The following is a 16,313-nucleotide window of genomic DNA, read 5'->3' on the forward strand; positions in this document are numbered from 1 at the left end:
CTTCAAGTACCTGTTAATGAGCATGACTGTTAAAAAAGGCATTTTTTTTTTAAAAAAGGCATTTGCTTTTTTAATGGTCTTGATGATTTCAGACTGTTGCGGTAATAAGATTTTTAAGGACTTGTTTTAGGAAATGTTAAAAAACATGTTACATTTTTGTAAAATTTACCCTTACAAGCACTTCAGGCCTGGTTATTAATGGCAAAAAAAAAAGAAATTAGTTGATGCAAACTTCATGTTTGAAATCTTAGAAACCAAGATTTCATGAGGATCAGCCTCGTCAGACTGATTGGTTGGTGCTTTCACACCACATTTGACCCCCATATCAACGTCCATTAGCACCTGGGTAAGAAACTTCATTATACAAAGAGCAGAGCAACTAATAACAAGCTGCTCCTTAGCCTCCGACTTGCGATTAGTGTTTTATTCTTTCTCATTCCAGCACGTGGGGACCCTCCGCCTTTTATGGCAGCCCCAGTGTGCCGGAGCTCAGCCAGCTGTGCCCCCCCCCTCCGTGCAGCACTGCCTGTCTCATATGGGGGGGGGGGGGGTTGCATCGTCCCGCAGCTCAGCGTGGTGCATGGAGCCCAGACAGAAAGTCATCTTGACACAATGACCATTACGTCTTCTGAGGCCCGTTGACGTCAGCTGGACCAGAATCCCCCCCCCCCCCCGGTGGATCAGAAACCCAGCCTCCCTCTCCCCACTGGATCAGAATGGTCCCTCCCCCCCTGCCTTTTTTGCCCGTATTGTTTTGTTTGTGGTGCCTTGGCTGATGGGAGCCCTGAAACGCGGAGCCCCACCCTCCCCCGGTTACTCAGCATGCTCGCCGACCCTCTGGTGTAAATCCCGAATGTCAGGGAAGGAGAATGACGGCTGCACGCTGGAAATAGCTTGGCCACGGCGGGATTCCCGGGGGAGGCCGCGAGCGAGATCCCACCGCCAAAGGGACGTGAGCCACACCGATCCACTGCCAGTCAAATCCCTTTTACTCTGTTTGGGTTTAGGTCTCCTTGGCAACAAAGAAACACGCATATTTTTTCATTACACCCCCAAGATACGCAATACATGATCTGAGAGGAAAAATAAGAGCTTCGCATTTCCTGCAGATTTCTGGGCATTTCACGGCGATTCATCACACTCAGCTTTTCTGATAACCCTTCTTTTTTATGATCATTCAATCCAGCAAAATGTTCTGTGAAACTCAGTGACCCCCACAGCTTTAAGGGTCTGTTTGGGGGGGTGACATCTGCAGCTCAGGACACTGTGTCTGTGCTCAGGAGGTTGCTGCTTCGAAACCCCTGGTTGGCAGAGTGATGTAAAATGCTTTGTGACAATGACTGTTGTTAAAAGTGCTATATAAATAAAATTGAATTAAATGTCACTGTTAGGCTTCTCAGCAAAGCCCTTAACCCCTGATTGTTCCAGGGGCCCCGATTTCTAAATTCTACATCAATTTGGATAAAGAGCAGCGTCTAAATAAATAAAATCTAATGTATATTTCACATGACTCAGTATTCTGCCGCCACCCTTACATAAATGACTGGCAGAAAAGCTTCCCAAGTGGGCCTGTGTAAATATCGCTCCGTAATGCATCATAAATAACCTCCCCCCCCCACACACACACACATACGAATATGGATCCAGCAGAAGGCTGGCTGGGCCACACTGCAGCCTCACACTCCCAGCACTGGAAGATGGAATCGCTCCACCTGCACTGTGTGTCTGCAGTGTGTCTCCACCTATCGCATGGGTCTCATGTTGGAGTCCAAAATCTGGCATTTAGGTGAACAGGTGTCATCATTAGCCCAGTGATTCTCATAGTGTGCCAGTGCATGTCCTGTCACAAACTGGTATCTCCCCTGCCCGGTGCCCAGTGCATACTGGGATCAGTTCCAGTATGAACTGGTTATGGATGATGCATAGATGGATGGGTGGATGGATGGAGAGACAGAGAGGAACAGAATTCCCTTCAGCTATTTTCGACTTTTACTGTGTGAGACACATTTCACTGGAAAATAACGTCCGTTTTTAATAACATGTCTCCTTTACTTTACATTGCAGTGATGCCACTGGCTGTTCGCGCGGTTCAGAAAACAGTGACAGTCTTGACCTCCAGACTTGTAGCAGTCTAAAGCTCGCCTCTGCTGATGAGCTGAGGCACAGGTAAGGGGTCAAAGGTCAAAGGTCGGAGCAAGACTAGAGGCAGAGCTGTGCACAAACCTGGCCAGCGCTTCTGCAGGTGAACTGCTGCTGGCTCGATGGGCCGAATGGCCTCCTCTCGTTTGCAAATTTCTTATGCAAATTTCCTATTTCATCTTCAAATGGTCTTCAAATGACACAACATCCTATAGCCAGTCAGGTTGCAATTATTTGTGGATAAAAGTACCGACATAGATGAAATGACATAAATCAGTAATTATTTCCATGATAAACACCGAAGTGAATGTGTAAATCATGGGTAACGTGTAATTACCAAACAGTTTGGTCTTTGGGAAGTGATGCTTTTTGCCATTTGTACAAATATGAGTACAGGTAGATAGTAATTCCATAGTATTCACACGCGCGCGCGCGCACACACACACACACACACAGGTGCAAACAAAGCTTGGGGTCAGAGCTTGAGGTCAACATTTATCTGGCACCCCTAAAACGTTTGTGGGGGGGGGGGGGGGGTTAAGGGCCTCACCCAGGGGCCTGAGCATGATGTAACTGCTCTGCTGGCCATGGAAGTCAAACCAGCCCCCTTCCAATGGCAGGAATCCCTCATCCACTCAGCCACATACGATCCATTAACCAAGACCTTCCTCTTAGAATAAACCCACAATTACTACCATTTTCAAGCACTCAGAACCTTTATGTAGAAGGGATTTAGCCACCATTTCATCCAAAGAGCATTTCAAATAAAACCTTGATAGGCAGATAGACGAATGTACAGTACACCTACACTCTATGCAGTATATATACCTACATACGTTGTACTGAAAAGAGTGATTGTTGGTTACTAAATTATTCGACATAAAAATGGTTACTGTTACCAAAACAGGCCTTCTGCAGGATTCCACTGTCACATTTAGATTCGCAGTTTCTCTTTATGTGGACCCAGCCTTACGTCAGTGGAAGACTGTGGTTCTTCAAGAGCCACCTACTGCTAAATTCAGCCTCCTGAAGCGTTGGGTGCAACCTGAGGTGTGAAGGGCCAAGAGTGATTGCATAGTGGAAAGTAGCTTGAAGTGTTTATATATATCTACTGTACAAGTGTCCAGGTGTCAAGTCCATTTAGATTTTAGACTGTGCCGAAAATGGTCGAAAAGCTTGACTAATTTAGCACGCGCTCTGCTATGAAATTCCGCGTCCTCCTCTTCCCCGTCCCTCCTTTCTGGCTCTAACTAATGTCCCGGGCGTCTCCGTCGCCAAGTCTGCTTCTCGAGATTGCGTTATTTTAAGGTCGGCAATAACACATTTCTAAGAAAGTACGAAATTATATATCCGTAGCATTATGGCCGATTCGCATAGGTGTGTTGTCATGCGGTATTTGCATAGTGTCAAATATATATATATATAAGATATAAACAGCACAGAAGTCTTTGAAGACAGGAAAAAAAAGATAAACACAGAGCAAAAAATAAAGCAAATAAACTGAACCTTCACATAAAAGTTTGATTTGGATTTAGTCCTTAGAACAACAGCCTCTCAGAGAACAATGGGAGGCCTTTCTGTTTTTTTTGCGAATATGCTGAGACATTCGTCCTGCAGGAATGAGACTCAATAGCGGATAAATATTTAGCTTTCTGTCTCTTTGTTTGGGAAATCGCTTCTCGATAACCATAAATGTCCGGCGCGGGGCATGTTCCCGCGTAGGCCTGCGATGCACCTGTCTGGTTCGGCATTCCTCTCCACTCCCGCCACCGCCACCGCGGGCCCAGAGCGAGGATGCGAGCCGGCCTCCACGCTCCGCACACTGCATTTTCATGGACGCCAATGCTCTTCGCAGACTACAAGACAATAACACAGGGATCGCCGAGACACACAAAGCAACACGGACCCGAAACGTAATTAAACACAGTAATAAATGGAAAACAAATGGATCCCCCCTTATCCTCATTTAGAAAGTAATTAAAAAACTAAAGGAGGAATACAGCCGACAAAATGAGTCACATTTCTAAGTTTATTTCACATTTCTGAGTATTCATTGTGCTTTATTGCCATCTGGGCACACTTTGTACTGCAGGCTGCAGCTTTGAAAGTCGTATTCTGCCAATTTACCTAATAAAAGGAGGCCTCTTCTATTTCGGGACCTTTTTGTGAGTCACGTCTCCAGTTTGTCTGAATGCTTTTTTTTTTTGTAAAAAAAAAAAAAAACCCTTATGGTCCCTAATCTCCCAGCATTACAGTGTAGCAGCTTGCAGGGGCCGACCTCATTGGTGGATTCCTGACTCTAAGATGTTATCAGACGAGTAAGAGGCGGCTGGGGCTGCTGCCTTGCTATTTACCTACAGTAGCACTTGGAGTAATTAAAGACATTACAGCCTAACTGACTCCTAGTCACCAATCACTGCTGTGGTTTCAGCCGCTTTGAAACAGCCTTCATCACTGCAAATATCCTGTTTCCCCCTGTGTCTGCATGCAGACCAGAATAAATATTTGTGGCGAATGCACATGTACATCTGTAATGTGGTCTTAGTGTGGTGATGCGGACCTCAGGCCCCCAAAACATGACACATTCATTCTGAGAGCAGTCTGTGGTGCAGCAGCAGTAAAATACAGTGATGTATAAAGTGACCATTTTTTTTATACCGAACTGTTTCACAGGAGCGAAAAGTCTCCTGCAAGCGACATCACGTCCATCTGACACAGCATGACGTTTAAACCAGTGTCCGGTGTAACTCTATACATTTCATATTTCTAAATCGCACATTAAAAACATCGTTTGCATCAATGTGTACCTTAAATGCACTGCGGTGAATGCAGTGGTTAATTACAATCAAAAGTGCAAACTGGCAGGCAATTCCTTGTGGCTAAGAAATAACCAGCAGAGTTTTATTTTTGTGAATAAATTGCTAGAATGTATCAAAAGCGTTTTCTCATTCATTGTATTATTTAGATAAGGACTAGTTAAGTATAATCAGTTAAAATGAAAAGACAGTTTGAGATCAGCCTGATCCCTTGATGCCTTTGAAATATGACACCATTGTATACGAGCTGCCCCCAGCCCCCCGAACATGGCTTAAGCACTCACTCTTAAATGTTAAGTTGTACATCTTATCTAGCACTGATCTTCAGGGTCGCAGATCAGGCAGGTCGTTATGAGCTGTCAAAGGTTAATAGGGTGAGAGGTACGAGGATGACAGCGTGTCCGAGAGCAACGGCTCTCACGAATGACTGGCACTGAGAGGAGATCGCCGCTCGGCCCGTTCCCCCATCCTCAAAACAGTTGTTTATTTTATTTTTTCTATCATTTCGATAACGTGCCTGACAGTCACATTTCCCTCCATCCACCTGTCTATCCATACATACATTTCCCACTACTGCTTATCCAGCACATGGTGACAATTATAATTGAAAGAGGAAAATATATAGAAATGAAATTCTATGGCTCAATGTGACTGTCTTATGAACAATACTTTATACTGTAAAAATGCCAAAACCATGCAGAGTTAAAATGACTTTGGGTCATTTTTCAGATATGACTCTAACTAAAGGAGAGTTAATTATTATTTCCCGAGGCTCTTTTTAATGTCAAATGTGTGCAACGGATGTAACTGAAACTCTGAAGTGTCGTCAGTCAGTCGCTCCTTTCAGCAAATCTAGAGGATGGACGGACTTGTAATAAGCATCACTGAGAACAAACTAAAGGCTAATTGGGAAATGGTGTCTAATATTTCGGGTCACATTTTACCTTTCCTTGCCAGTTAATCGTTCCCATGTGGTACAGACGCCAGGAAATCAGCTCCAGTATCCACGCTTAGAACATCGTGTGTCCCTCCACAGCCCTATTGACTCAGCAGACCTCCATCTGCTGTGCTTGTCTGGTATAACCACTTGCAAACACACAACAGTAGTGTGACCATCCAGGAATCCACCAGAAAGTTCTTTCAGATACGATGAATAATCACAGTGTTTCTGCATCTAGCAGGTGACACGCTGGCTGAGGCAATCGGTCAGAGGGATTGCGCTTGCAGTGCCTGACCCTTTGCAGCGCGTTCCGCCGTCCTCCCCACATGCGGTTTAACTTGGACTGCTCCACTACCATATGAGTCTCCAAGCCAAATATTTTCTCTCTGTAGGATTCCAGCATGAGCTTGTGGGAAAAACCTGGACTCCAAGCACTAGGAATGCACTGTCTGCGCTTTGCTCTCGCCTGTGTGTTGTTTTAACCTGAGCTCTTGACGATACCTTCCCTCGTTCTCCTCAGCCCTGTATCAATATTCACATCTCAACATCCCTTCTCATAAGCTGTGGGCCAGAGTCAATAGGCTGGACAGAGAAGAGCAAAACATTTTCTTGTGCGCCGTGCGTAGGTGGGTCATGAGAAAGATGAACTCAAAGCCATATCATCTCCTTCTTAAAGACCATCAGGTAATTTGCTGACCACACATTTCTATCTTCCCAGAAACGATCAGAAAAAAAATTGCACCAGTTTCCAAGCAGGCGGCATGTGCAAAAGTGACGGTATTGAGCAATACGTTCTATAGCTCTCTGAACAAGCAGGACTAGCATTTCCTGTGAACTTCCCCAGCGTGTATAAGCTGTCAAAGTTCCACTCATCCATCCATCTTCCAAGACCTCTTATCCAGTACATAGTCAGGATGATCTTAAAACGTGTGGTGAATTTATCTTGTAGTTTTCATTCTACTTGTACCATCATTAACAAAGTTGGGTACATTGTATATCTCTTAATTAGTTCAACAGTATTTCATTAATAATTTTAAACCAAACCGGATCAGGACAGCTGGGCTCTTCTGCCATTTTTTTACGTTCCAGTCAAACAGAATAGATTTTATGTATTCAGTGTAATAATTAATATTGTGTCTTGTTAGTAAAAACACTTTATGATCTATACCTTAAAATTACATCCACTGCCTTAAGGGTAGAATTAGACAGATGGGGATCACTGTCACGAACCCAAGGCAGCACTTCAGTTGTCCAGTCTAGTTTGTGTCTAGACTGAGCTGTTAAAGGGTCTTCGTCAATTTGCTTGATCCCATTAATTAAAGGCCTTGCATGCTTATAACAAGTTTAAAACATTCCTAAAATAATACACTCGAGTACTTTACTGAAACCCACCAAATCATCCTTCCAGTACAACACTAGTTAAAAAGAAAGACATTTCAGTAACTGAAATGAATTTACAAATTTTCAGTTATTTAGACGCTCATAAGTGTATAAGTGATAAGAGGTAAGTACTTTATTTCCTGAGGGGGTGGGCTAACATCTCAGCCCTTTAGATTTCCTGCTTTCATCCAGATTGTCAGCGCACCGTCCGCGGCTCTTTGCTCCTGTAATTTTCATGCGTCTTTCTTCAGGGGGTCACTTCTTTGAAGTAGACTGGCGGAGTAATTACATGCCTCTCTACTCCGCCTCTCTACTCAGTGTAAATTGTCCAGCTTCTTCAGCATAAAAATGCGTTAAAAACCTGATTCAAGAATCAAGAAAATATCGATGTCAGAGCTGAAGGTTGCACTGAAAGTATAATTAGTGGTAATAGCAGAATCTTACGCAGCGTGAAATGTTTCACATTAAACCTTCTTAAGGATGTTTGAGGAGAACGTTGCTTCTGAAATGTCGAATGTGGGCAAGCAAATGAGGGCCAGTTAACCCAAATACATTTTTTCCATTCGTAGTCCGTTTATTTCCAGGAGGTACGTAGTGGTTAGAGGTATTGCCCTCTGGGCTGTGCTCCTTGTATAGGATCTCAATTCACTGCTGAGTGTCTGACCTTTCAGACATGCAAAAAGTATAATTCAGAGACAAAATGGATTTGAATTTCCTGACAGATTGTGGAAACTGAAAGGAAAGTGGAGTATAAAGCCATCTGAACAATTTAGCAACTCACCTATATGTAGCACATCGATGGTTTGTAATATAAACACACATACAAATACACCAAAGGACGTAATGGACAGATGATGAAGAGCACAGGCCTTTTTGATGGTGCACATCGCCTCTGTGAGGTGGTGAAGCAGCACGTCGCCTCTGTGAGGTGGTGAAGCAGCACGTCGCCTCTGTGAGGTGGTGAAGCAGCACGTCGCCTCTGTGAGGTGGTGAAGCAGCACATCGCCTCTGTGGAGTGCTGAAGCAGCACATCGCCTCTGTGAGGTGGTGAAGCAGCACATCGCCTCTGTGAGGTGGTGAAGCAGCACATCGCCTCTGTGGAGTGCTGAAGCAGCACGTCGCCTCTGTGAGGTGGTGAAGCAACACATCGCCTTGTGAGGTGGTGAAGCAGCACGTCGCCTCTGTGAGGTGGTAAAGCAGCACATCGCCTCTGTAAGGTGGTGAAGCAGCACGTCGCCTCTGTGAGGTGGTGAAGCAGCACATCGCCTCTGTAAGGTGGTGAAGCAGCACATCGCCTCTGTGAGGTGGTGAAGCAGCACATCGCGTCTGTGAGGTGGTGAAGCAGCACGTCGCCTCTGTGAAGTGGTGAAGCAGCACGTCGCCTCTGTGAGGTGGTGAAGCAGCACATCGCCTCTGTGAGGTGGTGAAGCAGCACATCGCCTCTGTGAGGTGGTGAAGCAGCACATCGCCTCTGTGAGGTGGTGAAGCAGCACGTCGCCTCTGTGAGGTGGTGAAGCAGCACATCGCCTCTGTGAGGTGGTGAACAACACCACACATTTATTCGGGCTAGTTGATTTTAATTACTGGCACACTGGTACTACACTCTGCCTCGATATGGAATTGCATAATCAATTTAAAATAAACTGTTCGCTTGCTTGCATTATTGCAGCATTACTGCCAACAAACACGAATACATTAAAAAGGAATGTGATATTGCAGTGATTTTCACTGTACTATACTAAAACCACCCTGTTTTTTATATTAAAGGTTCTCCATCGAGCTAATTTGATACTGTTATCCACTAAATGCATCTAACATCCTCAGTTGAGCTAAGAATTGGCCAATATTGCAGGGAGTTGATTTCATTCATACGTCATATAAGTTGACTTGTATCTCCTGTTGCTTTTTAAACCATCTACCCACAAAGGTTTCTTTGCCATTGCTAAATCTGTGATACACTACCCCCACTGACTCTCACTTCCCCTGCCGTATGATTGGCTAACTTCACACCCCAAAGATGAACACAATCAACATTCTGGCCCACATGTAACTCTCCTGTCAGCTCTTGCATTTCCCTGAAAGACTTCACTCTGACGTGACTGAGAGCCCAAGTATGCCAGCTTCACTCTAGACAAAGAAGCTCTCCCTGCCCCAGGGTGTGGTATTAGTGATCCAGGCCGTTCCTTATCTAAAAAACCCAAAGGACCCACCCCCACCTCACAATATGCTATAGCCACCTCTCACCTGAATCACCACAGCTACATCTTGGCTTACATCATTATCAGCCTTCTATAGCCATTTATCCAGTTCAGGGACTCGGGGAGCCCGGAGCCTATTCCAGGAAACCGGAATACCAGGAAACCTGCAAAAACAGAAGAAGAACATGCAAACTCAGGGGACAGAGAGCCTGAGGTGGGAGTCAAGCCCCCAGCCCTGGGGTGAGGCAGCCGTGTTGTGCATGCACAATGAGTACGGTTCAGCTCAGCCCAAACATTCTCCCACATATCAGTATCTTACATTTGGACAGCTTTGGTCTCCACCAGACTTGGACAAAGATCAACACCTCGGGACTGTCTAACTTTCTGTGTCGGAGCTTTCTGTCACACTCACTGCTGCAGATTTCCTACCAGATCTTAAGTACATAAAGGACATGAAACTACCAAGTTTTATGTAGCCAAACGATAAATGGCTGAGATGTGTTTGTGTTGAACGCGGAGTTATCTCAGCTATCTTTTGTGCAGTTTCTAACATACTGAAAAATGCGGAATGTGAGCACTGGCCGGGCCGGCTGATTGGCTGCGGCACTGAAGACTGCACAATTGGTATTTATGACCTGGGCAATATGCATGCCAGGAAGTCTAATGAATTAGAAGTTTACTTGGCATTCTGTGAAGCTGGGAGGATGACAGCCATGAGGAATAGAGATCCGTAGGTTTTAATCAAAGTATCTCTATTCCAAGAAGCAATTTGAAAAAGTTACTCAGCAATCACTAACCCGAAGGTGATGTGTAAAAAAAAAAATATCTGAAATGCATGTTCGGCCCTGTTTTATTCTCTGAAATAAACTGGAAAATGTTGGCAATTCTGATTTCAGGGAATCGGGGAATCAAGAAGATCGGGAAATATTTTAATGTATAGATAAAGTTATAGGGAACGTCGCAGTCAGAAGGTTTTTATCTTCCTAAACATTTTTCAGTTCGTGATAAAATGGTATTAAAGATTAAAGATTGGGTATAAAATTGTGATAGTTAAGCCAAAAAAAACTCTAAAAGGATCCTTCAAACTTTTGTCATTTGCCTGTGAAGAGGATATATTATCACCACATCATTTACAGATGCAATAAATTTCACTGTATTTAACCAGTCGGTCATGTTGAAATCATAATGAGATTGTCGCCTCTTTGCTCAACATTGCCTTTAATTCCAGCCTACAGCATCCTGCCTTTGCCTTGGTGGGTTTATTGTCTTTAATCCTCCTATTTTATTATTATTTAGATGTACAGAAAAAAAAGTGCCCAAGGAATCCAACCACACCCCCCCACCTAAATTGGACACACTTTAAAGGCACTTACAGCAGCAGCGTAACCTGAAACCAAATTAAGCACATAATTACGTGTCTACAGCTCACTTGAAAAGAAGGGGAAGACTGAGAGAAAAGGAAAAAGAGGCATGTCTTTGAGAGCCCACCAAGGTTGCGGCTGAACAGAACTCTGCAGCCAAAGTTTGCTCCAGTTTGTTATGTCGAATCATGTCATTCGGCATCGGAGAATTGCTAATGTCACTGAGCTGGAGTCAGTGGAGCCGTCGCTTCCCGTTCCACTTCTCCGTGGACTTCAGTGCCCTGCAGCTGGACGTCTCTATGCAGCTGTTTTTGTCAAATGAGCAACTCGTTCAAAAACGGAATCTAGCACATTTTTACAGGCTCAGTTAAATCTAGAGAGAAAGACCATAAAAGTCACAGTTTTCAAGCCGTTATTTGGACGGCTTGTTTTTGCTCCCTCTCAGTGACGGGATGAGGCTTATCCTGCCAGGTGGCCTCGCTCCCTCCTTGATTGGAACTTTGGGAAGATGACGAGACTCCCTCCGTAGCACCTGCCACCTATCTCCACATGAAAAGGAAAGAAGGCGGATTTCCGGCAGCATTGGCTCCTCGCTGCCGGACAAGGGGCTGCCGTGTCAGACAGGCCCCCCCCTGCAGCTCCCAGCAGGCCGCCACTTGTAAACCCAATTCACAGCCGCATAACGGGCCCTAAATGAGGCCAGGGAGCCCAGGCAGGCCGTCCGAATGGGCGATTTCTCCGGGGACGGAGACAGTGAAAATCGCAATCGACCTGGACTGGAGCTCCGAATGAGGTTCTGCTCATTATCCCACCTCTTGGAAGTTACCAACATCTTGCAAATATGTACCATGATTATCCCAGTTATACTCTGATAATGGGACCCCACAAGTTTACAGGAGTTCACTCCCCCTCAGCAAACTGTGCCTGAACTGCATTACCACAGCTACCATGCCATATCACCGCAAATACTTTATAGCATTTGTACAAAAGTGAATTCTTCTCATCTCATTTACATGACCAGTGATTCTTTCGTAACTAAGAGAGTTGAATTTTGTAATAAACACAGGATTAGTGATCATTTCAAGCTTGATTTAGAACAGAAACTAACTTCATAGTACCTTGCGGGTGTCTTTCACAGGACTAGTTGTTTTGACCACAAGCATTTGAACGCTTTTATTAGTAGAAGTTAAGAAAATTCACCAGCATCATCCCCAGATTTCCACTGTCACAAGCAGGGGTAGGGGGGCATCAGCAGACCGTCCTGCTGTGTCACACATCCAAGCCTGGGGGGTCTACAAATTCTTTCCCTGGTTTGCTTGTGTGGAGTTTTCATTTGCAAGCATCCATCTGAGAAGGCAAACAGCCCCCAGAGCTATTGGGGTTAAGGGTCTTACTTAAGTGTCTCATGGTGAAATGACTGCTATCCAAGGGACTTGGACCTACAACCTTCTGATGAGGGGCACAGAGCCCAACCCCACTGAGCCACACTGCACCACGTCTCTGTGCTGTGCAGATTCTATATGGCGGCTCCAGGATTTTTCCACAGCCCAAATGCTAACTGGCCTCCCCAAACTGCCCATAGCCTCATGCCTGGACCTTCTGAGCACAACAAGTGGTTACAGAAAATGCACAGATGGATGAATGGAAATTCGCCATAGTGTATCTGACTGTGTGTTGGGAGGGAAGGAGAGAAAATCTAAAAAATCATATGGATTCTTTTCTTACGCTGGAATTATCACAATGTTCCTGAATGCTGGATCAGCTGCTCTTAAACTGAAGTCTGTCAACATTTGTGACGTCCTCGTTTGCAGCAGCTCTCCCTCTGTTCGTCAAACATTCGCAGACAAACACCAAGTGAAGTGCCCGTCATCGCAGGCAGGGCACCATTTGCTCATACACGGCCTTCGGGAGTTCAGCAACAATCAACGACTTCTGTTACTAAACAGCTCTTTCATGAAGCTCTGAGGACAGCAGGCATCTTAACATCTGGCCGGGACACAAATCAATGAACACACTTTGTAACCTCCAAACATTACCGCTAACAGATATCTTGAGCCTGAAAGTCTGTTTCACCTGCACCGTTAACCGCGAAGCCTGGCCGTTCGGTTAGGTGGCACCTTCAATAGTTAGCACCTCACTGCTTTCTCTGTCTTGGATCACTGATCATTTCGAAACACTTCATTAACTTGTGGTTTTAGAAAAGTCCCTTCGTTCTACAAACGCAGCACATGACTAGTACATCGGTGAAAATCTCCACTGGGGCTGAAACAGCAAAAATATGCAGAATAATTTAATGAAAGGCACTTCTGCAAACAATGAGAAGAAGAAGCTGGAAGTGGCGCGATCGATGTATTTCTGTAAAAGCAGAATTCATTCCAAATGCACGTCGATGAATGATATTGTGAGGTTTTCCAGAGTAGGGTTCTCTGGGGCTGGGTCCTGTATATGCCTCGTACCGGTATTTAATGTCACACACGTCATAAAGAGTTTGCTTAGGTTATACGAAAATAACTAACTAGATACTTAAGTTGACTATCTTTCAGCAGCAAAGCCCTCTCATAGAAGGAATGTCTGAACATAAATCAAGAGGTTCAACAGAGAAGCGCCCCCCCCCACCCCGCCCCGCCCCTCCCCCACCTTACTCGCTTAATCTCTCTGATCTTATGAAGAAAAAGTGGCTCATGACACAGAAATTCTCTCTTTCCCAACAGCCCCCGCTGATGAGTGTTTCTGTTATGCAACCTTAAGATTTTCATTTGCGGACCAATCGCTGCATATCTTACAGAGGTCTGTTTGTGGGTTTTTGGTATAAAATCCACTGATGCACGAGTTCTTCTTAACCACCTCCACTTGTACTCACACATGCAGAAAGGGGAAATTCAAAGGGGACATGCAAACAGCAAGCGCTTGAAAAACACTGACATTACAGTGCCCTCATACCACATACTAATACTTAATCTCTTAGGCACTGCTAATGTTACTAACAATGGTTCATTGATTGGCAAATAAACAGAGAGAATTGCAGAAGCAGTTTTGTAACTCTACTGACCAATGGAAAAACAGGCTATGCACTACGAAAACATTCCTTAAACTTGATTCATACACCACAGCAGAGACAATTGTCCCTTCATTCTCTTGCTCTGCGTGGCACCTGTAAACGCTTAGGCGTCAGAGTACTGCACCCCCCCCCCCCACCTGAAACCTGTCATCTTGGCACAAAAGTATAATTTGTGCAGAAACGCTTTTTTTAAAAGTTTAAATGGGTTCTTTGATGTCCCGCGTTTTTTTTTATACACATATCAATGAAATTAGTTTTAATGCAGGGGGAGGTTACATGTTGTGCTATATTTGTGATGATCAAGTCACTACTGGTACTTTGTAACCCGATCAGCAACTTACACCATTTTACCTCCGTTAGCCCTGTTTAAATAGTACAAATGAAAGTCCAACATTAAGAGATTATCCATGGCAATGAATTATGACTCTTGCACACAGCAGTAATAAGGTAAATGCATGAGTAAACATTATTCTTAGTCCATCAGACAGTGACGGATGCATTGTTGATATTCTTTCTTGATTTCAGGGATCCGTATGTGGATATGGTGGATGACTAGCTACGTTTTTAAGGCGTATCCGCGTCTTTCATACTACTAACTCGCATCTAAGAACCTCCAAGTTGAGTAAACATAATATTTGCTGCCCGTTGACCCCCCCCCCCCCATGCACCCCTCCCCCGTGCCCCTTGCTGTGAGGAGATGCTGCCACTGGCTGGTGTTGTCTTGCATTCTGTCTGAGCGGCCTGTGCTGAGCGATCGCTCTCCACCTTAAATCGCGGTCGTCTCTGTTTGCGTTGCGCCTTCAGAGCCTTTTCTGGATGGTGGCAGTACTGCCCTTTGTTTCGCCTCACGGCGCTGGGTGCAGCCGACGCTGGCCTACCGCTTCGTGACGCCCCTGGTCTGTTGGCAGCTCTGTCTGCAATCAATATTCATGATCTACAATTCATGTTTTCAATAGAGAACGTTGGGCATTTCCATATGTGACATTTCTTGGAAAAACACACAACATATATACCAAACAGAATTAGTGAATAAGTCAAATATTATAGCACATTCAGAATTTTTAAGCTGCTTCACAGCGTTTCATGAAATATTTTTCTTGGTAATAAATAGAATGCCTTCAGTTTGCACTTTTATAATAAATGATTATCTTATATGTTTTTTCATTGACAAACTGCTCGATTTTACTGTTTGCTTTTGCACACCAACAGGAGGGAGAAGCTTCGGACCTGACTACGCACAAGGGGCTTATTTTTAAATTATTGTAGTGTTTGAGTTCAAACACTGAATGTTTATTATAAATATTGCTGTTTGACATGGTGATAATGAACCAATGAATCAAAATGATCCAATTTAAATATTAAGCACCCCTTTGTAGACAGACTGGTGCCTGGGATACCGCACTCCCATTCCTGGAAGCATGCTTCTAATTGTCTGTATTTCTCAACACGAAGAGCCATAAATTGTCTTTAGCTGATTATGGGGAATGCTTCAACGGCTATCAGTTAACAGCAGTTTTTCTTTTTATAACATTCTGTGTTTGCTTGTTGTGTAACACTGGACTGCAGTCAAATTCACCGTAACGACACTTAATTTGCCTGTGGAAAGGTTGGAGATAAGAATGTATTTCTAGGGTCTGATAGCAGTGCAGTCACTTCAGGACATGTAGGTTTGGCTAGAGAGCGCATTGTAGCTCCGGAACACACACCCATGTACACGCATGCACTCACGCACAACCTGCCAGCTCAGTGCACACATTTCCACGCAACGGACTATCGCTACAATTATTTGCAGACCAGTCATCCCTTACCTGATGGTGCTCAGACCTGTTAACTCACTAGCTGTAATGCAAGCTACTGTGGAAGAGTCACGATTTTTCTGCTCACGAGCGCCTCGTATCATCCGCAAGTAAAATTCGCCTGAAATTAAGTGCCAGTCCGTGTGTGTCATACTCACAGAGCTAATACAGGTTGTGACAGCAAAAGCCCAGAGGTACATCAGTCATAATGCCAAGTAGGAGAAAAAAAACACATCAAACCGATTCCAAAATGCAAAGCACATATTATGTCTGCATGAATCACTATTCTATTTCAGGCCTGATCAAATCAGTCAGTCATTTCATTACTGTTGTCACTTTAAAAGCTTGTTGCATCTTGTTTGCAGCTGAGTACCACGCAGCTTCAAATCTTTTATTTGTTTTCATGCAAAAAAAGTTCACTGGTACAAGGGGATGAAATTTGCTGTTTATACATATATGCACTGTTCCATATATATATATATATATATATATATATATATCCATCCATCCATTTTCCAAACCGCTTATCCTACTGGGTCGCGGGGGGTCCGGAGCCTATCCCGGAAGCAATGGGCACGAGGCAGGGAACAACCCAGGATGGGGGGCCAGCCCATCGCAGGGCACA

General features: G+C 44.4%; 1 long non-coding RNA gene across 1 annotated transcript; it reads right to left on the minus strand.

Annotated features, from left to right (window-relative positions):
* Positions 1-8,192: 8,192 nt before the first annotated feature.
* Positions 8,193-15,881, minus strand: LOC125709241 (uncharacterized). Its single transcript, XR_007382664.1, has 4 exons — positions 15,701-15,881; positions 14,658-14,806; positions 9,520-9,637; positions 8,193-8,283 (listed from the first exon to the last, which is right to left on the minus strand). It is a non-coding gene; the product is annotated as an uncharacterized LOC125709241 (long non-coding RNA).
* Positions 15,882-16,313: the final 432 nt, after the last annotated feature.

This window comes from Brienomyrus brachyistius, chromosome 15, assembly GCF_023856365.1.
Source record: "Brienomyrus brachyistius isolate T26 chromosome 15, BBRACH_0.4, whole genome shotgun sequence".
In the NCBI taxonomy this organism is placed as follows: domain Eukaryota; kingdom Metazoa; phylum Chordata; class Actinopteri; order Osteoglossiformes; family Mormyridae; genus Brienomyrus; species Brienomyrus brachyistius.